We start from the raw sequence: 19,343 nt of genomic DNA, 5'->3' as shown, positions 1-19,343 counted from the left end.
TTTTATACAATTTGTACATAATTTATGACAAAGAACCACTTCTGTCATTACCAACACAGAACATGTTTTAGAGACCAATCAAGTTTTTTTTCAAACTTTGTGGTTGGCTTGGAAATGAGATGTGACAGAAGAGCATTTGGATGTCATGGCAGAAGACTGATATCTTGAGGTCCTGAAAAGTGAGTGATTTAAAGATTTAAACCTCCTGATCTGACAGTATGTTTATTACGTGACATTACCAAATGAGTTACTATTTGAGTGTTTTAACTGAGAAGTAAATAACTTCACTTTATTTCTGTATAATTAAATTACTTTTACAAGCTAGCTATCCAGTCGAGTTAGCAAGTGCGAGACTTAGCCAACCTTTTCTTTAAAAAGTGTGAAGTGTCATTGCCATCACACACCTGGTGATAAAGTTGTCAAAATAGCCCAAAAATCATCAACAGACCAAGCAAAACAAAATACAGAGACACGTTTAAAGACACAGTGAAATATCAGCACTACCTGAAAGTCAGCACTTGAAAGTGAAAGTGAGACACAAACAAAAGGGAGACAGGAAAACAAGATCATCTCACAATTACCAAAGCGCAAACAGAGACTGAAGAGACGAGAGTGGAGAGTTAATCAAAGAAACAGAAGGGTTGCTGATAAGAAAACACAGGCAGTTCAAAGTTTTATAGCAGAGAATACCCCACCAGATTCTCCAGTAGGCCAGCAACAAGAACAGAATATCCTCTCTTCCTGAGGCTTCACGGAAGCATTCTGACAAGTCTAGCACACACCGTGGAACACCTCATAGGAGAGGTGGGAAAAAAGTGAGAGCAAACAGCGCTAAAGTATATTAAAGTAAATTTATTAAAGGGCATGGTTTTCACTTGTAGGATTGACTTTGAAATATCTGCAATTTCATTTTAAATTAAATTCAGTATTTTGATGGTGTGATCGTAATGACAATTCTGTGAAAACTCTGCAAAGGGCCTTAGAATATAAAAGTTCTCTTAAAGGTTGATTAACATCAAGATCTGGACTTCATTCCAGAGCCGAAAATAAAGGTTATAACATAAACAAAAGAGAGTTTCAAGAAACACACATCAAAGTTGCTGGTGAACGCAGCAGGCCAGGCAGCATCTCTAGGAAGAGGTACAGTCGATGTTTCAGGCCAAGACCCTTCATCAGGACTAACTGAAAGAAGAGCTAGTAAGAGATTTGAAAGTGTGAGGGGGAGGGGGAGATCCAAAATGATAGGAGAAGACAGGAGGGGGAGGGATGGAGCCAAGAGCTGGACAGGTGATTGGCAAAAGGGATATGAGAGGATCATGGGACAGGAGGCCCGGGGAGAAAGATAAGGGGGAGGGGGGAAAACCCAGAGGATGGGCAAGGGGTATAGTGAGAGGGACAGAGGGAGAAAAAGGAGAGAGAGAGAAAGAATGTGTGTGTATATAAATAAATAACGGATGGGGTACGAGGGGGAGGTGGGGCATTAGCGGAAGTTAGAGAAATCAATGTTCATGCCATCAGGTTGGAGGCTACCTAGACGGAATATAACGTGTTGTTCCTCCAACCTGAGTGTGGCTTCATCTTTACAGTAGAGGAGGCCGTGGATAGACATGTCAGAATGGGAATGGGATGTGGAATTAAAATGTGTGGCCACTGGGAGATTCTGCTTTCTCTGGTGGACAGAGCATAGGTGTTCGGCAAAATGATCTCCCAATTTCATTTTTTCAGAATTTCTAGTAGTCAATCACCCTCGTGCAGTTGACACTGATGTTAATTGCAGACATAATTTATAGGAATCTCAGTTTTCTGCTGGCTTCTCAGCTTCATTTGCCACACATTTTCCCCAAATGTAGATCAGATACAATTACCAGGAAATTGATTTAATATTTATTACTGGACATCCAGCATTTATCTAGAGTGAAGGCTAATTGGAAGCATTAATATCAATCTTTTTTGCAATTATTTAGATGGATTTTTTTTGTTAGAGCTGCTCACAAAATGCCAGGTGCTTGTTTGATTTACATTTGTCCAAATACTTTATTTTGTGCTTTGTGTAGCAAATTACTATCAGGCCAACATCTGAAATGCCCAGGACACTCCCTATGGGAGCTGGGACACAAACTAAACAAAATTTCTTCCATGTGTATAAGGCACTAACTTTTGTGCTCCCTATTTTTGTTTTACAAATCTGTGCCCTGCTAAATGACTTGAACATCAACCACGATGCTGTGGGTCTGGAATCAATAAAGTTTCCTTTACTAAAGGACACTGATGATCCAGGTGTAGTTTTATCACCCAGGAGAATCATATTTATCATTACTGGTAACAATAATTGATTAGTAATTTTCATTGCCCAGTTGCTCAATTGAGGTTTGAACAAATCAGTCCAGGTTTTTGGACTTCGCTTTTTAGTCAGTTGCTCAGGGGTCAAAACTAATTTGAGTCACTGGTTTTGTGGATTCCAAAGTAGCTGATGAAGTCAAAATCACAATTGTAGATCCTTCCACAACAGGGAGAGGAGACACTGTTAAAATAGTTGGGTGGACAGAATGTGAGGTGGTGTGTACCTTCCAGAGCTTACCAAGGACTTCTGTACAGCTCAGAACAGTAGAGCACAGTACAAACTACAAATGTGGTACCAACCAGAATAAACCTTCCCCATGACCAATCTTTCCTCCTACACCTGCCATGGTGCAATTTGAACTCAGATCACTGGACTTTTAGTCCTGTCTTCCATTCCTCAGTATCTTAATTGCTGTACTACCATCATACCTTATATTCCATTTCTACGTCCAATACTGACAAAAACGTATAGATAATTTTCAATCTGTTTATATGTATATTCAGAATTTCAGATCAGAACGGCCTCAATCACATTAATCCAATTTGTCTGGTATATTTAAGCCTGTGGCTAGAATTCACTGAAGATGCAGTTAATATATCAAAATCTCTTAGCTACTAGATTTCCTTTAATTGCAAAAAGACAAGAGGAACACCATAGTAGACTTTTTTTTACCCTTCAGTCCTGTGTTTCTAATACAATTTCATTTAAGTATGTTGGTTGACAGCTTTTATGGATAAGGTTTGTTGCAGAAAGCAATTTTGCATCTGAAACTTGATGCTATGAAGAAAGTTAGAGAACTGTCAGCATAATACCATCTTTATCTATATAATAATGACTTGCACAGACAGGCCCCTGAAGCTGTTTGTCATGGTCCCTAATAACCTTGTGTGTTGACAAAACAAAGAGATGTGAAGAAATGATAAGATTACATCCGCTAACAATCAAATAAGTATTCTAGTCAGTGGATTTTGAGCTATCAGGAAAGTAAGTTAAGACCTTCTCATTGACTCACATCAACAATGAACAGATCATAACCTACAGTGGGGTCCCCTCTCTCTGGATTAGATTGCAATTCATTACTTTAAATAAAAAATATTGTACAATAATATCATGGTTATGTTGCTGGCCCTGCAGCCACAGACCTGGACCAATGAATCTAATATAAATGAAACTCCACCATAAATTTGAAATGAAAACAAAAGATTCCGAGTCTCCTCTCCCTAAAAACTCTCCAGAGACTCACTGTATAACTCTGAGGCATCAGTATTTATGCAAACTGGATTACTGTGGATTCCCCAATTCAGAACACTACTTCTGATTTCCTCGTAAACACGAGGAAATCTGCAGATGCTGGAATTTCAAGCAACACACACAAAAATTGCTGGTGAACGCAGCAGGCCAGGCAGCATCTCTAGGAAAAGGTACAGTCAACGTTTTGGGCCCAGACCCTTCGTCAGGACTAACTGAAAGAAGCGATGGTAAGAGATTTGAAAGTGAGGGGGGAGAGGGAGATCCGAAATGATAGGAGAAGACAGGAGGGGGAGGGATGGAGCTAAGAGCTGGAAAGTTGATTGGCAAAAGGGATGGCATGAACACTGACTTCTCTAACTTCCGTTAATGCCCCACCTCCCCTTCATACCCCATCCCTTATTTATTTATTTATTTATTATTATTAATTTTTTTTCTTTCTCTCTCCTTTTTCTCACTCTGTCCCTCTCACTATACTCCTTGCCCATTCTCTGGGCTTCCCCTTTCTTTCTCCCTAGGCTTCCCGTCCCATGATCCTCTCCCTTCTCCAGCCTCGTATCCCTTTTGCCAATCAACACTCTCTCTCTCTCTCTCTCTCTCTCTCTCTCTCTCTCTCTCTCTCTCCCCCCCTCCCTCCTTCTTTTTGTTCTTCCACCCCTCCCTACAATGTATTGCAATTACTTTCTTTGACCAGGTTTCAATCATCTGTTACATATTGAGACACTTCCAGTTAAACTTCCAATTTCAGATACCACTGGTAAAGCTCAGCGACCATTTGCTTGTGACAAACAAAACATGAAAAAAACTGAATATTTTAATAATTACACTTTTTTTGGAAATGACCAATGCAATCAATAGCCTGTATCTGCCCTTTCAGAGTTGATCTTTTGAAACGCCTGTACGACCTGGCATTTTTGCAATGTGATTGAAGTCTTGCAGGGTAGTTGTGGCGTGGTGGGTGCAGACCGAATCTAGGCAGCAGAACAGATAATGAGCCAATATTTGGCCATGGCTAGAGTGGACTTGGAGGCAATTCAATGCACCAGAACCAAGATGAGATGAGTAGAGGCGTGACAGAGTCACGGTGAAGCCCAGGCTCAAGAGTGAGGAAAGATCGGAGGTTTGATCGATTTAAGTGCAGGGCTGAATTGGAAAAGTCAGAGACTCAGGACCAAAGACTTTGAATGGGCCAGTTCAGTCCATGAGGTTTACTCATCTCTACTAACAGGCTACCACATCGGCTGCTGGCTTCGTGTCTGTGGACTCACTTTCATGAACTTCATTCCTGAATGTTATTTGCTTACTCTTATTGCTTGCACAATTTGATTTTTTTCTGCACATTGGGTGTTTGATTTTTCAATGGGTTCCATTGGGCTTCTCTGCTTTGTGGTTGCCTGCTAGGAGACAAATCTCATGGTTGTATACAGTAGATAGATAGATAGATATACTTTATTGATCCTGAGGGAAATTGGGTTTCGTTACAGCCGTACCAACCAAGAATAGAGCATAGATACTGATTATAAATGTAATTTGAACTCTGAACTTTTGACACATATCGTTTCATTATTTGCACTAAACTGCACTAGAACAACAATAAAAAATGTAAGTTGTCTTGCTATTTTGTTTTGCAGTCATTAAAAAGCTTATATTCATTTGAATGATAGGATTTAACTTCCTGTGATGATCTTAATGGGCAATTAGAGGCAAAATATAGCAAGATCCAAAAATAATTGAAGCCTGACACGAAGGTAACATTTCTCCTACTTTCCATCTGTGTGTTTTCTTTGAAGAAGACTGCTGAATCAGTACCAATTAGTATGAAGTTTGAAACTACTTTTTGCTGCAGGTCAACTGGGAAATGGTTTGAAATTTCAAACCTATTTTCATTGAGTTTCTTAACAGCAACAAAGAGTTTGCTGTGTAATCCAGAGTGTGCATTGGGTTATAATTTTTAAATATCCTAATTTTTTTATGATTTCTATTCTCCTGATAATTCTAACTTCCATGTTCCAGATTCTCCAGTAGAGTGGTGTGGAAATTATTACAATAACCCTCCCCAGAAACTCAGATGGACAGAAGACTCAGTCTACTAAAGCTGGAAGTAAAACTATCCTTATTGTACGAGAACTATTTTCATGTTGATATACACACTTTCCATTTTGTCACGGAGACATACCAATGTCACTATTGCTCTAAGCCAATCTTAAGGTCACCAATCAAACATTTGAAATGTCACCACTGAAATTTTGTTTGAGGAAGTAACATAAATTTCTACAATGAAGGAATCTACTTTGCATATTGTATTTGGACTAGCAATGGCTTTTGTAACAAGCTTTTCTCTAATCCCAGTTCTCCATATTACAATATCTGATTTGTCTACAATATTGACAGTATTTTCAAGCATGGCTTTGTGTAAAAGGTAGTACTGTGAAATCAGAATGTAAAACTACCACTCATTCCTTTTGCTGACCTTTCAATCAGGATATAGCCAGAGGCAGCTAAATGACCACATGAAATGTAAATGAGAATCTCGAATGTATGTCAGCCTGGGACTGTGACCAAAATATCATATAATGCATTTTAGCAAATGCTCAGCTCCACACTTACCCGCCACAACTAGTCATGATTACTTGGAAAGCACTATTCCAACAATATTTACATGCAATTACAATAGTCAAATAGTTAACATCTATCTGGAAAGATTTTTGTTAATTTGTTCATTTAACTTGTGGTTTATGTTGCATTTTTTTCTATTTCACCATACTTTTAGCACAGTAAGTCACCGGTATTACTGTACTGTGAAATAGCCTTATTTAATAATTTAGGAAATCAAAAACCTAAAACACCTAGAAAACCTTTAAGAAATAAAACAAAAGCAAAATCCTGCAGATGCTGAAAATCTAAAATAAAACAGATATCTGAATATACTTGACAAGTCAGGCTGCTGTTGAGAGAAATCAAATGTTTCAGATCAATAATCTTCATTAGAACTGAAAAATAGTCGCTATGTAAGAGGTTTTAAATGTAACTTGATGATTGAGGTTGGAGTGATTATAAGAGGAGCACTTTGAGACCTGCTGTGTATTTGGGAGGCAAACACAATCAGCAGAAGGAGCACAATGACAAACCAATTAACCCAGCCATTTGACCCATCAAGCTCCACTGTACCACGGTTCAGCTCAGAACTAAACAAAACTGCTATGGAAGCATGTTAGCTTCAGCCACAAGGGAGATCCGAAGAAACTGGACAGATTTTAGCAAAGTAGCTGTAGAAAAGCAAAGGAAAGAATAAAAGAAAAGGTTTAGGATATGGGATAGCAGGAGAGATTAAATTATGAAAGAGAATTGTAGAGCAAGACAGAGCGTGTTAATGGGGACAATAAAGAACAAGGGATGTGTCTTCAGAAGATCTAAATGGGAATCTGAGATTGTTGAACTCTGTGAGTCAAAGATGCTGTAAGACCTCTTGAAAGGAAGAGGTGCAATTCCTCAGGCATCCATTGAGCTGGGTTGGGAGTGTCCATTTACCCAAACACAGAAAGGTCAGACAGGAGTGGGAATTGAAATAAGGTGTAAAATTAAAGTGAAGGGCAATCAGAAACTCCAAATCATACTTGTACACGAAGCAGGACTGAAAAGGAAGGGGGCTGATGCCAGAATAAAAAGGTTGGAGAGAGGGAAGGAGGACATGTTTGAACTTCCCAGAGTAGAGACTGTATGGACAAAAGACAAAATAACAGTAATCCTTCAGTGCCAATCCCCAATGCCTTCTCTATTTTAGTTCTCAATTTATAAGACCATAAAACTATAAGGTATAGGAGCAGAATTAGGCCATTTAGCCCACCAAGTCATTTCATCACAGCTGATCCATTTTTCCTCTCAGCCCCAATCTCCTGCCTTCTCCCTGCATCTCTTCATGCCCTGACCAATCATGAATCTATCAACCTCTTCCTTGAATATTCATAAAGACTTGACCTCCACAGCTGACTGTGGCAAAGAGTTCCACAGAAATTCACTAAAGAAATTCCTCCTCATTTCCATTCTAAAAGGACATCCTTCCTCAAGAGACTCTAGACTTAGACTCTCTAGGAAAGATCCAAGAAACATCCTCTCCCCATCCACTCTATCAAGACCATTCAGCATTCAATTACGCACCCATCATTCTTCTGAATGCTAGTAAAAACTGGCCCAGGGCCATCAAAAGCTGTTCATATGACAAGCCATTCAATCCTGGAATCATTTTCGTGAACCCCGTTTTGAACCCCCTCCAGTTTCAGCACATCCTTCCCAAGATAAGGGGCCCAAAATTGCTCATAATACTCCAAGTGAGGCCTCACAAGTACTTAATAAAGTCTCAACGTTACATTCTTGCTTTTATATTCTAGTCCTCTTGAAATGAATGGTAACATCGAATTTGCCTTCCTCACTGCAGACTCAACTTGCAAATGAACCTTTAGGGAACCCTGCACAAAGACTCCCAAGTATATTTGCACCTCAGTTTTATGGTATTTTCTCTCCATTTAGGACGTAGTCAACCCTTTCATTTCTTCTAACAAAGTGCATGACCATACACTTCTGAACACTGTATTCCATCTGCCACTTCTTTGTCCATTCTCCTAATCTGTCTAAGTCCTTCTGCAGCACCTCTACTTCCTCAAAACCACCTGTCCCTCCACCTATCTTTGTTTCATCTGTGAACTTTGCAACATATAATGTAAAAAGAATTTGTTCCAACAGAGAACCCTGTGGAACACCACTAGTCACCGGCAGCCAACTAGAAAAGGCTCCCTTTATTCCCACTCTTTGCCTCCTGCCAATCAGCCACTGCCTTATCCATGCTAGAATCTTTCCTGTAATACCATGGGCTCGAAGCTTGTTAAGCAGCCTCGTGTTTGGCATTTTGTCAAAGGCCTTCTGAAAATCAAAGTACACAACATCAATCAATTCTCCTCTGTCTATTCAGCTTGTTATTTCTTCAACGAATTCAAACAGACTTGTCAGGCAAGATTTCCCCTTGAGGAAACCATGCTGACTATGGCCTATTTTATCATGTGCCTCCAATTACCCTGCGATCTCATTGTTAATAATCAACTCCAAAATCTTCCGAACCACTGAGGTCAGACAAACTGGTTGATAATTTCCTTTCTTCTGCCTCTCTCCCTTTTTGCGGAGTGGAGTGACATTTACAGTTTTCCAGTCTTCCGGAACCATTCCAGAATGTAGTGATTCTTGAAAGATCATTACTAATGCCTCTACAATCTCTTCAGCCATCTCTTTCAGAACTCTGAGGTGTACACCATCTGGTCCAGGTGACTTATCTACCTTCAGACCTTTCAGTTGCCCAAGAAGCTTCTCCCTAATAATGGTAACTTCACACACCTCATGACCCCTGACACCTGAAACTCCCACCATTATGCTAGTGTCTTCCACAGTGAAGACTGGTGCAAAATACTTATTCTGTTCATGCACCATTTCCTTATACCCCAGTACTACCTCTCCAGCATAGTTTTCCAGGAGTCCAATATCCTCTCTTGCCTCTCTTTTACACTTCATGTATCTGAAGAAACTTCTAGAATCCTCTTTAATATTTTTGGCTAGGTTACTTTCATATTCCATCTTTACCTTCTTAATGACTTTTCAGTTGCCTTCTGTTGGTATTTGATCCTCTAACCTCCCACTAATTTTAGCTCTATTAAATGCCCTCTCTTTAGCTTTTATGTTGGCTGTGACTTCTCTAGTTAGCCATGGTTATGTCCTCTCACCTTTAGAATACTCATGGAGCACTCTTCTCAAGCCAATGTAATTCCCTTTACTCCACTGTAATACTGAAACATCTGCCTTTAGCTTCTCCTTCTGAAATTTCAGGGTGAATTTGATCATCTTATGATCACTTACCCCTAAGGGTTATTTTACCTTAAAGAGCCCTAATCAATTCTGGTTCATTGCTTAACCCCCAATCCAGCATGGCTGATCATCTAGAGGACTCAACTATGAGCTACTCTAAAAAGCCATCTCATAGGCATTCTGGAACATCCTCCTCTTGCAATCCTGCCTAACCTGATTTTCCCAATCCATCTGCATTTTGAAATCCCCCAGGACTATTGTAACATTGCCCTTTTAGCATGCATTTTCTGTCATCCTTACCACTGTTTGGGAGTTTGCATATAACTCCCATCAGGGCCCTTTTACCCTTGCAGGTCCTTAGCTCTTTCCACAATGATTCAATCTCTTCCAACCCTATGTCACCTCTTTCAAGCGATTTGATTTCATTTTTTCCCTACAAACCAACATTACCTCTTTGCCTTCCTGCCTGTCCTTTTGACAAAATCTACTACAAAAGGCTCATTATCAACCCTTATTATTGAAAATGGAATACCAGTGTTCAGATGAATATTCTTGAGTTGCTTGTAGCTGCAAACTTGAAGCCTTGTTGCACACTATACTCCTCTGACTGCCACCACATCACATTGGCAAGCAAGCTTTCTGAGATTGCATCAGATATTGGATAAGAACACAAGGGCATCATATTGATGCTGCTAGTACAGCAATGAAAGAGGTTCCATCTCACAATGAGACAGCTTTTGCTTCCCTTGGAGGGAATGTGTACAAGAGGAATATGTAGAGAGACTTCAAGGAGACAGAGACTAGTGGAGTGAGGGGACAAATGACTGGTTTCGATCTGTCCTCTAGTGTTGACTATGTGAGTTTACATGCTCTTTCTGCCAATGCACAGGTTTCCACTGGATTCTCAGATTTCCCCCCACCTTTCAAAGCCGCATAGGTTGGTAGGTTAGTTGGCTGCTGTACAAATACGTGGAAAGGTATTGGGATTGATAGAGTGCTGTGAGAACATGTTAGAGGGAAAATTAGCTGGGAAATAGGGCTGGTCCATTTTCCTGCAGAATCCCCATATTGTTTGATTCCCTATCTATTGATCTCTGATTGAATGTGTTTTATGACTGAGGCTCCACACCCCATTGGGGTAGAAAATTTCAAAGACTTGCACCCTCTTGATAAAGAATTTTCACCTCATCTCGGTTCAAGATGCCCTACCCCTTATTTTGAGATACCTCTTTCTAGCTCCCCAGCCTTGGGAAGCATACTCCCTGCATTCTGCCTGTTGAGTTCTGCAAAAGACCGCCTTCTTTCTTCTAAATTCGTGATAATACATGTCCAGCTTTCTTAATCTTTCCACGTATTGCAAACCCATCATTACTGGAATTCACCAGGTGAATTTTCACTCTAACTCCTCTATGGTAAAAATAACCTTTTATTTAAGTAAGGAGACCAAAGTAATGTTCCAGTTGTGGTTTTGTTAAGGCACTTTATAATTACAGAGAACATCTATATCCCTGTCTTCAAATCCTCTTGTAATGAAGACCAACTTAATTGCTTTCTACACCTGCATGGTGAATTGTGTCTAAGGATAGCTCGATCTCTTTGAACAAAATTACCTCAATTCTTATTTTAAAAATACTGTATTGATCTGTGACTACATTGGATAATTGCACTTTTCAATATTAGCCAAGTTCTTTCCCATTCACTCAATTTGTCAATATCACTTGAACCTCTTCACATCCTCTTCTCTATACACAGACCAACCCAGGGAAACAAAAGGACAATAATTGCAAAATAGAGCCTCTCATTGAAACACTGTCATGTCATGGTCACCACCACTGATCTTTTGAAGAGCAGGCTAGCGAAGATCAATGCTGTGACTGAAGTTCTTATTATTGTGAATGCCAACCTTTTAGAGATGATAGACATCATGCAGCTTTGAGACTCAATCACACCACTTTTCAGATTCGATCAAAGATATTTTTCTGGGAGCTGCAGGCTCCAAGATAAATCAGTATTCATAAAATAAACCACACAATTTTATGATTGATTACAGTTTTGATGTCTTGTACCATAAACACTTACAGTATGAAAGTAGACTTCTGCATACTCTCTGAGATAATAAAAAGCTCATGGTCTAACAATTCAACGCCTCAGGTAATTGCTGAATACTTAAAGGATCTTTATTTTAAGATTGCAGCATCTCTGTCTTGTTTAGCACAATATAATATCTGGCCTGTTTTTTGGTACTCACTTACTAGCCTTTTCTTTCCACTACTGTCAGCTCCTAACTGTCTGTCCGACCCCATGCAGACTTCTCTCACTTACCATTGACACCACCAATAGTCCCACCCTCACACTCAACCCTGTCACCACTGCGGATAGCGAACTCTGTGTTGGTTTTAGGACAAACGGAGTAAATGATGGTGCATCTCCATAACAGTGGTTCCCCTCCACCTCTTGTTCAGTGGGACCCAAGTCACTGGATTAACCTGGTTAAAGAGAAGAAAAGGCACAGAACATAACATGAAGGTCACACAGCATCAAATGAATGAGAACACTAAGCACCAGGCTATCTCATGGCTGGATAAAGAAAGGAAATGTGAAAATATCGGGGTGTCCTCTAGTATTGCCATGTTTGACATTTCTCTTAATCCAATTATCAGTAAGGCTTCCTCAGAGAGTGGTGGAGGTTGGCCTCCTCCTGACTCTGGTCTTTCCCATTGTATTGTCAACCAGCTTGATCTACAGCAAGAATAGGTGTGAGTTAAGGTACTGACTTGGTCCAAGGGCTGGACAGATACATGAGGGTGCTTTGTATAGTGTTCTTGCTGAATGGGAGAGCCAACATTTCCCAAACAAGAAACAAACAGCAATGAGCAAGAAAATACCTCTGGTGTGACGCATTATGGAAGTTTGCGAGAAAGCAAACTAGTTTCCAGTTATTACCAGGTTTATTTTGCTCCAAATGCAGCAGCATGTGATTAAAATTAGAAGAAATGAAATGGCTTCTTGTTGTGATTGAATAAGAAATGGCTGGGTTGTGAGGGCATATTCTGGAGTTAGGGTATATAGCAAACATTAAATTTCAGCAGCAGCTAGTCTTCCATCTGGCATGTGGATTGTAGATTGAATTTAAAATGCAGCTCTGAACAATGGTCTTCCTGGAGTTGCAGGCTGGGGTTGATCACCTGAGATGTTTGCATATGCATGAATGCAGCCAGAGAGATGACGGGGATTAACATTTATTTTGGGAGTCTGGAGTGTTAGAGGTGTTTGAAAATTATATGCAACTCAGAAGAAGCATAAGACCATAAGAGATAGGAGCAGAATTAGGCCATCTGGCCCATCGAGTCTGCTCTACCATTCAATCATGGCTGATCCTTTTCTTTTACAGTATATCCTCCTCAACCTCAGTTCCCAGCCTTCTCCCTGTAACCTTTGATGCCACGTCCAATCAAAAACCTATGAATCTCTGCCTAAAATACACCCAACGACCTGTCCTCCACAGCTGCATGTGGCAAGAAATTCCACAAATTCACTACCCTTTGGCTAAAGAAATGTCTTCGCATCTCTGTTTTGAAAGGGCGCCCCTCTACCCTGAGGCTGTGCCCTCTTATCATAGACTCTCCCACCATGGGAAACATCCTTTCTGCAACTAATCTACTCTGTCTAAGCCTTTCAACATTCGAAAGGTTTCAATGAGATCCCCCCTCATCCTTCTGAATTCCAGCGAATACAGACCCAGAGCCATCAAGCGTTCCTCATATGATAACCCTTTCATTCCTGGATCATCCTTGTGAACCTCCTCTGGGCCCTCTCCAATGCCAGCACGTCTTTTCTAAGATGAGGGGCGCAAAACCGTTCACAATACTCAAGGTGAGGCCTCACCAGTGCCTTATAAAGCCTCAGCATCACATCCTTGCTCTTGTAATCTAGACCTCTTGAAATGAGTGCGAACATGGCATTTGCCTTCCTCACCACTGATTCAACCTGCAAGTTAACCTTCAGGGTGTTCTGCACAAGGACTCCCAAGTCCCTCTGCATCTCAGATTCCTAGATCTTCTCCCTGTTCAGAAAATAGTCCACACATTTATTTCTACTACCAAAGTGCATGACCATGCATTTTCCAGCATTGTATTTCATTTGCCACTTTCTTGCCCATTCTTCCAATCTACGTCCTTCTGCATCCTACCTGTTTCCTCAACACTACCTGCCCCTCCATCTATCTTTGTATCATCTGCAAACTTGGCAACAAAGCCATCTATTCCATCATCTAAATCATTTATATACAGCATTAAAAGAAGTGGTCCCAACACCAACCCCTGTGGAACACCACTAGTCACTGGCAATCAACCAGAAAGGGATGCTTTTATTCTCACTCACTGCCTTCTAACAATCATCCAATGCTCTAACCATGTTAGTAATTTTCCTATAATACCATGGGCTCTTAACTTGGTTAGCAACTCATGTGTGGCACCTTGTCAAAGGCCCTTCTAAAAGTCCAAATATACAACACCCACTACATCACCTTTATCTATCCTACTTGTAATCTCATCAAAGAATTCCATAGAACCATAGAACCATAGAACATTACAGCACAGAAACAGGCCTTTTGGCCCTTCTAGGCTGTGCCGAACCATTTTTCTGCCTAGTCCCACTGACCGCACCTGAACCATATCCCTCCATACACCTCTCATCCATGTACCTGTCCAAGTTTTTCTTAAATGTTAAAAGTGAGCCCACATTTACCACTTCATCTGGCAGCTCATTCCACACTCCCACCACTCTCTGTGTGAAGAAGCCCCCCCAATGTTCCCTTTAAACTTTCCCCTTTCCCGCTAGCCTCAGTGGAAAAAGCCTGCTTGCATTAACTCTATCTATACCCGTCATAATTTTATATACTTCTATCAAATCTCCCCTCATATTTCTAAGCTTCAGGGAATAAAGTCCTAAACTACTCAACTTGTCTCTGTAACTCAGTTTCTCAAGTTCCGGCAACATTCTTGTAAACCTTCTCTGCACTCTTTCAACATTATTAATATCCTTCCTGTAACTTAGTGACCAAAACTGTACACAATACTCCAAATTCGGCCTCACCAATGCCTTATACAACTTCACCATAACATACCAACTCATATACTCAATAGTTTGATTTATAATGGCCAATGTACCAGAAGCTCTCTTTACAACCCTATCTACCTGTGACACCACTTTTAAGGAATTTTGTATCTGCATTCCCAGATCCCTCTGTTCTACTGCACTCCTCAGTGCCCTACCATTTACCTTGTATGTTTCAACAGGTTCTGCAGGCAGGATTTTCCCTGAAGGAAACCATACTGACTTTGTACTATCTTGTCCTGTGTCACCAAGTACTCCATCACCTCATCCTTAACAATTGACTCTAACATCTTCCCAAGCACTGACGTCAGGCTAAATGATCTATAATTTCCTTTTTGCTGCCTTCCTCCTTTCTTAAAGAGTAGAGTAACATTTGCAATTTTCCAGTCCTCTGGCACCATGCCAGAGTCCAATGATTTTCGAAAGATCATTTCTAATGCCACCACAGTCTCTAACGCCAGCCCTTTCAGAACCGTAGAGTGCAGTTCCTCTGGTCCGGGTGACTCATGCACCTTTCGGTATTTCAGCTTTTTGAGCACCTTCTCTCTTGTCTCTCTCTATAGAATTGTCTTACGGTTACCTTTGGTCTTTAGCATATAGAAATACCATGTAGTATTGGGCCAGGAAGGCCTCGTCTTCAAAGAGTGCCTGCTGCTTGTTTCGACATCCACCAGCTTCAGTGTCTCTCCGGTGACTTTGTTCAGTCACAACAGGGTTATATGGAGAAGGCTTATCCTGGGAACAGGAAGACCTCATGCACATGTTTTCCATCTGACAGAAGTAATCGGAGCCTCTGGTGTTCTGGGATGGTATTCTCAGTCGCCTCCCAGCGGTCCTGCCCACAATACCTACTGCACACTATAGCGTAGCGGTTAGCGCAATGCTTTGCACCGCCAGCAGTCCGGCTCCAGTTCCTGTAAGGAGTTTGTACATTCTTCTCCTCTGCTTTCCTCCCATATTCCACGGACATACGAGTTAGGGTTAGTAATTTGTAGGCACGCTATGTTGGCGCCCGAAGCAGGCGACACTCGCAGGTCATCCGCAGACTGTGTTGGCGGTTGATTCAAACGACGCATTTCACTGTGTGTTTCTAGGTACATGAAAAAATAACACTAATCTTTATTTTTAACGAGTAAAATACTGTAATTTCACGCATACATTCAACACTGGACTGCTGAAAAGAATATTCTGCAGTGAACTCTGTAATAGAAAGTGATCACCTCTCGGAAACTATTCCAGGTAATGCTCAAAACTTCCTTTAACAGATGCAACGACCCCACCGTCTCCGAGCCCAAGACGCTCACAGTGCAGAAGGAGCATTCAGTACTCTGAAAACTTCCAGTCCGTGCATTCAGAGCACACAGCCCTGAGCAAATAGTGGAAGGAAAACACCTTATCAGGTACAGCACCTATAACCCATCTGTGGTAAAGTCTGCCGCTTCCACTTTGGGCTCATCTCAGAACCCACAGAACTCTGGCCAATCGTACTGTAGTATCGTTATTTGTTTCAACGATTCTTTAGCGCTCACTTCAGAAGTTAAGTATAATATGTGAGTTTATATCCAGTATTGAAAAATACATTGTTGAAGTACTGATGGCATTAGATGAACCCTGCAGATTCCTCGTGACCAAGACAATTCGAAGTTACATTAAGCCTAGACTAAGTTTTTTTTTCGATACAATGTGTTTTGTCCACAAAACAGTGAGCGTACTTCGAGGTACTAGAGTGACCCATGCTTTAACCCCGTGGAACAGAAAGTAACCGGTCCCGACACGCGTTCTCATGTCCGAAAAAAAACACTCCAGTGAATATCTTTTGTTTTGGTATTTCCTTCCCACTGCAAACTCACAAGATGAAATTTTTGGAGAAAGTATTCTGACACCACAGAGCACGCAGGAAGGAGCGTTCCCTTTTACCTGATTGGAGGCGGGTTACGTGAACAAGTGTAAGAAAGAGAGGTCTTCAGTCGCTCAGAGTAAAATACCACATAATCGATGTACAAGATCGACCGGGGGAGGGGTGGGGGGCGAGGCGCGGGCACGCTGGGGCCATCGCTTGTCTCTGCCAAGCTGCCGAAAACATCCATTGGAAACCTCCGGCTCTCCAGTTGCAACAAGCCGTTTCACATTGATTTTTTTCAGCACTAAGAAAGCCTCACTAGATTGTCACTGTCGCACGGGAAAGCATTACTCCTAAAGATGATAATTTCATTTAATGGTCGAAACTGAAGGTGAGAGAGTCTGGCATACAGCTTAAATTCAGAGCGGCGCTACCACGGAATGCAAGTTACAGCTTTACCGTGCGAGAACAGAAAAGCCAGTCGTTTCATGGCTGATACAGTTTTTTAAAACCATCCTTCGGTTTTGTTATCATCGAATTTTTCTAAAAGCACACGAATTGTTCAAATACATCAATGGAATGACGTCTAATCGAGAGACAACCTGATTTTATTATACTTTTCGGCTTAGACAAGGTTACCAAGAAAGCTAGAGCTTCATTGCGGACTCTTGTAATCTGGACTTTCTGGGTGCCAGGATTGTTCCCGCAACATCCAACGAGCAACTTCATCTTTAACTCGAAGTTATGTTAACTAACCCAGCCACGCAAAAACTTGAAGCAGGCATATTTATTATGAGTAACTGGACGGCAAGTGGTTAATTTCCACTAAAACATGTTTTGCTATTTTAACAAAATTATGCGTGTTAAATACATTTTGATGCGAACTAGAATTGGGACCTAAACTATGCGCACGGTTTCAAATGTCCCAGATTAAAACACATTGATCCGACATTGATCGTGATACCAACTGTACCATAAAACAGATCGCTTCTTAACTTTTTGTCTGTGAGAATCCTAATGTCTGAGCATAAGATAGAACTCAACAAATATCAGGACAGGAGCTGCTTAAAACATAGAACAATCCATGGGCAACGTCAGTTTTTGTCAGTATGCAACACATCCGCGGGTGCAGCCATTCTGTTTGGAGTTTCCTGGTTTCTTTTCCGAACAGTTCCGCGGTACGTTTCACTGTGAATGTATCGGACGCCAAATACTGTTAGGCATTAGAAATGAACAGAGATAACAAAACCACACTACAGCCTCCATACGAAGGTGTTCCCTTCAGCACCGCCAAATATCACCCAGCCACATAATCTTTCTCTGCTTTAAAACTCGCAACAAAAGCGCAGCACTGTACCATTATCAAATAATACCTTTCCTTTTTAAAGTCATTGATAGCTATAAATCATGGTAAATGACGGAGCCTGCTTCCCTGGGGTACGGACACGATTAGGTTGATGTAAGCAAACTCGGGAGTAGCTTTGGAAAGTCATCTTGACCAGTCCATTAGAAGTTATTTAAATACTATTGGAGTTAATTATCAATGGACGGTCCTGGTTCTAATTCAGCTTTACTACATGCCACATTCACTCCCTCAATCTTACATTAATCTAACTGCATTGGACAGAGAGGCTAATGGAATACTTCTGAGGTTTTCTGAGAGTTTAAAACACGGCGGATAACAGATGTGGCTGTCTATTAGTTAATAAATGCTCATAAATAACAATTGTAGTTAATGACAACGCAGCATACTAGACAATGTATAACCTTACCTGAAGCCACTAGTTACCTGCGTGAATCGAAACCCTTAGTTATTTCGGAATAAACTAGAAAGAACAGGGCGCTCCGCAACAGTGTTAGACAGTAACAAATTTTGACAAGTTCATTTCCATTTTCACACCACGCCTTTTTACATGGTAACACCCGGCCTACCTAGCGGCAAATATGCTCATTTCTGTCGATCCGTGCCAAGATTTATACTCCGCAATATTCATACATCCTTGTCAAATTGCATCTGCCAATCAGCTCTCAATTTTTTACAATAGAATTCTTCTACACGTGGCACCAGAAAATTTCAAAAATAGTTTTTTTTAGTGGGAATAAAACCTTGAAAATCCAGTGTATGTCATGCAGCGGCAACAAGCTCTCATTCGTTTTCTCTAGGGCGAAGCATTGAATCATATTCTTGGTAGAACACCATATGATCGAGCCGGTACAATACCTCATTGGGGAAAGGATCCCCGCTCCTGGCTTTGCCGCGCCTGCGCTCGCTTTGCAGCCTGGGCTTTGTAGTTCATCTCTGTCGCCACCGTAGAGTCGTAATCACAGGGACACTTGATCTCGGGTTCTCTGGATGTACCGGCGCTGGTCCAGTGTATGCTGTTGCCCGTGAGCCGGGCTTGATGTGTCCCCCCCCCCCCCCCCAGTTTTCGCAGTTGCATCTGAACGAAAGCCGGTGAAGGACATGAGATATATGCATGCAACCAAAGGAACGCCCTCTAAAATGTAAGGCGTTAAAATCATTGTGCCTAATTTGCTTTTAAATGCTACTTTTGAAACACGTTATTTTGAACATATATAAGCAGAATGCTGACATATTTTCACAATATGTTTTACAACGTTGGTCAGATCATGCTTCTCAGTATTAATAATTCTCTGTTCACAGTTATGCAATTAATATGCCACAACACAGGAACAGGAATCGGCATTGTAGCAGCTCATTTATTTTGATCTTGACTGATCTATAACTTATTTTCATTTACCGCGACTTTCCTGCAATAACTTTGGTTATACAAAGTCTATCAATGTTGCATCAATTATCTTTACACCAATCCACCGGAGTGGAGAAAGGTGCCGCCAGCAAAAACGAAACAAAAACTACTGCAGTAACTCGGGAAGTCAAATAGCATCTGTGGAAGCAACCCACGCGAGTGGAAAACACAGCCACAAGATAGC

The 19,343-nt window shown here is 41.1% G+C and overlaps 1 protein-coding gene across 2 annotated transcripts in view; it reads right to left on the bottom strand.

The window, feature by feature from the left end:
• Window positions 1-18,333, bottom strand: part of sgcg (sarcoglycan, gamma) — a 620,033-nt gene extending 601,700 nt beyond the window's left edge. For both annotated transcript variants that reach the window (XM_063054200.1, XM_063054198.1), the window contains exon 1: window positions 18,161-18,333. The gene's annotated coding sequence lies outside the window, so the exon portion shown is untranslated. The remainder of the gene's footprint in view (window positions 1-18,160) is intronic.
• Between the last annotated feature and the right edge of the window lie 1,010 nt (window positions 18,334-19,343).

This window comes from Mobula hypostoma, chromosome 7 (assembly GCF_963921235.1).
Source record: "Mobula hypostoma chromosome 7, sMobHyp1.1, whole genome shotgun sequence".
In the NCBI taxonomy this organism is placed as follows: Eukaryota; Metazoa; Chordata; class Chondrichthyes; order Myliobatiformes; family Myliobatidae; genus Mobula; species Mobula hypostoma.
The sequence above is the reverse complement of the archived record's forward strand: the minus strand, read 5'-3'. Positions and strand labels throughout refer to the sequence as shown.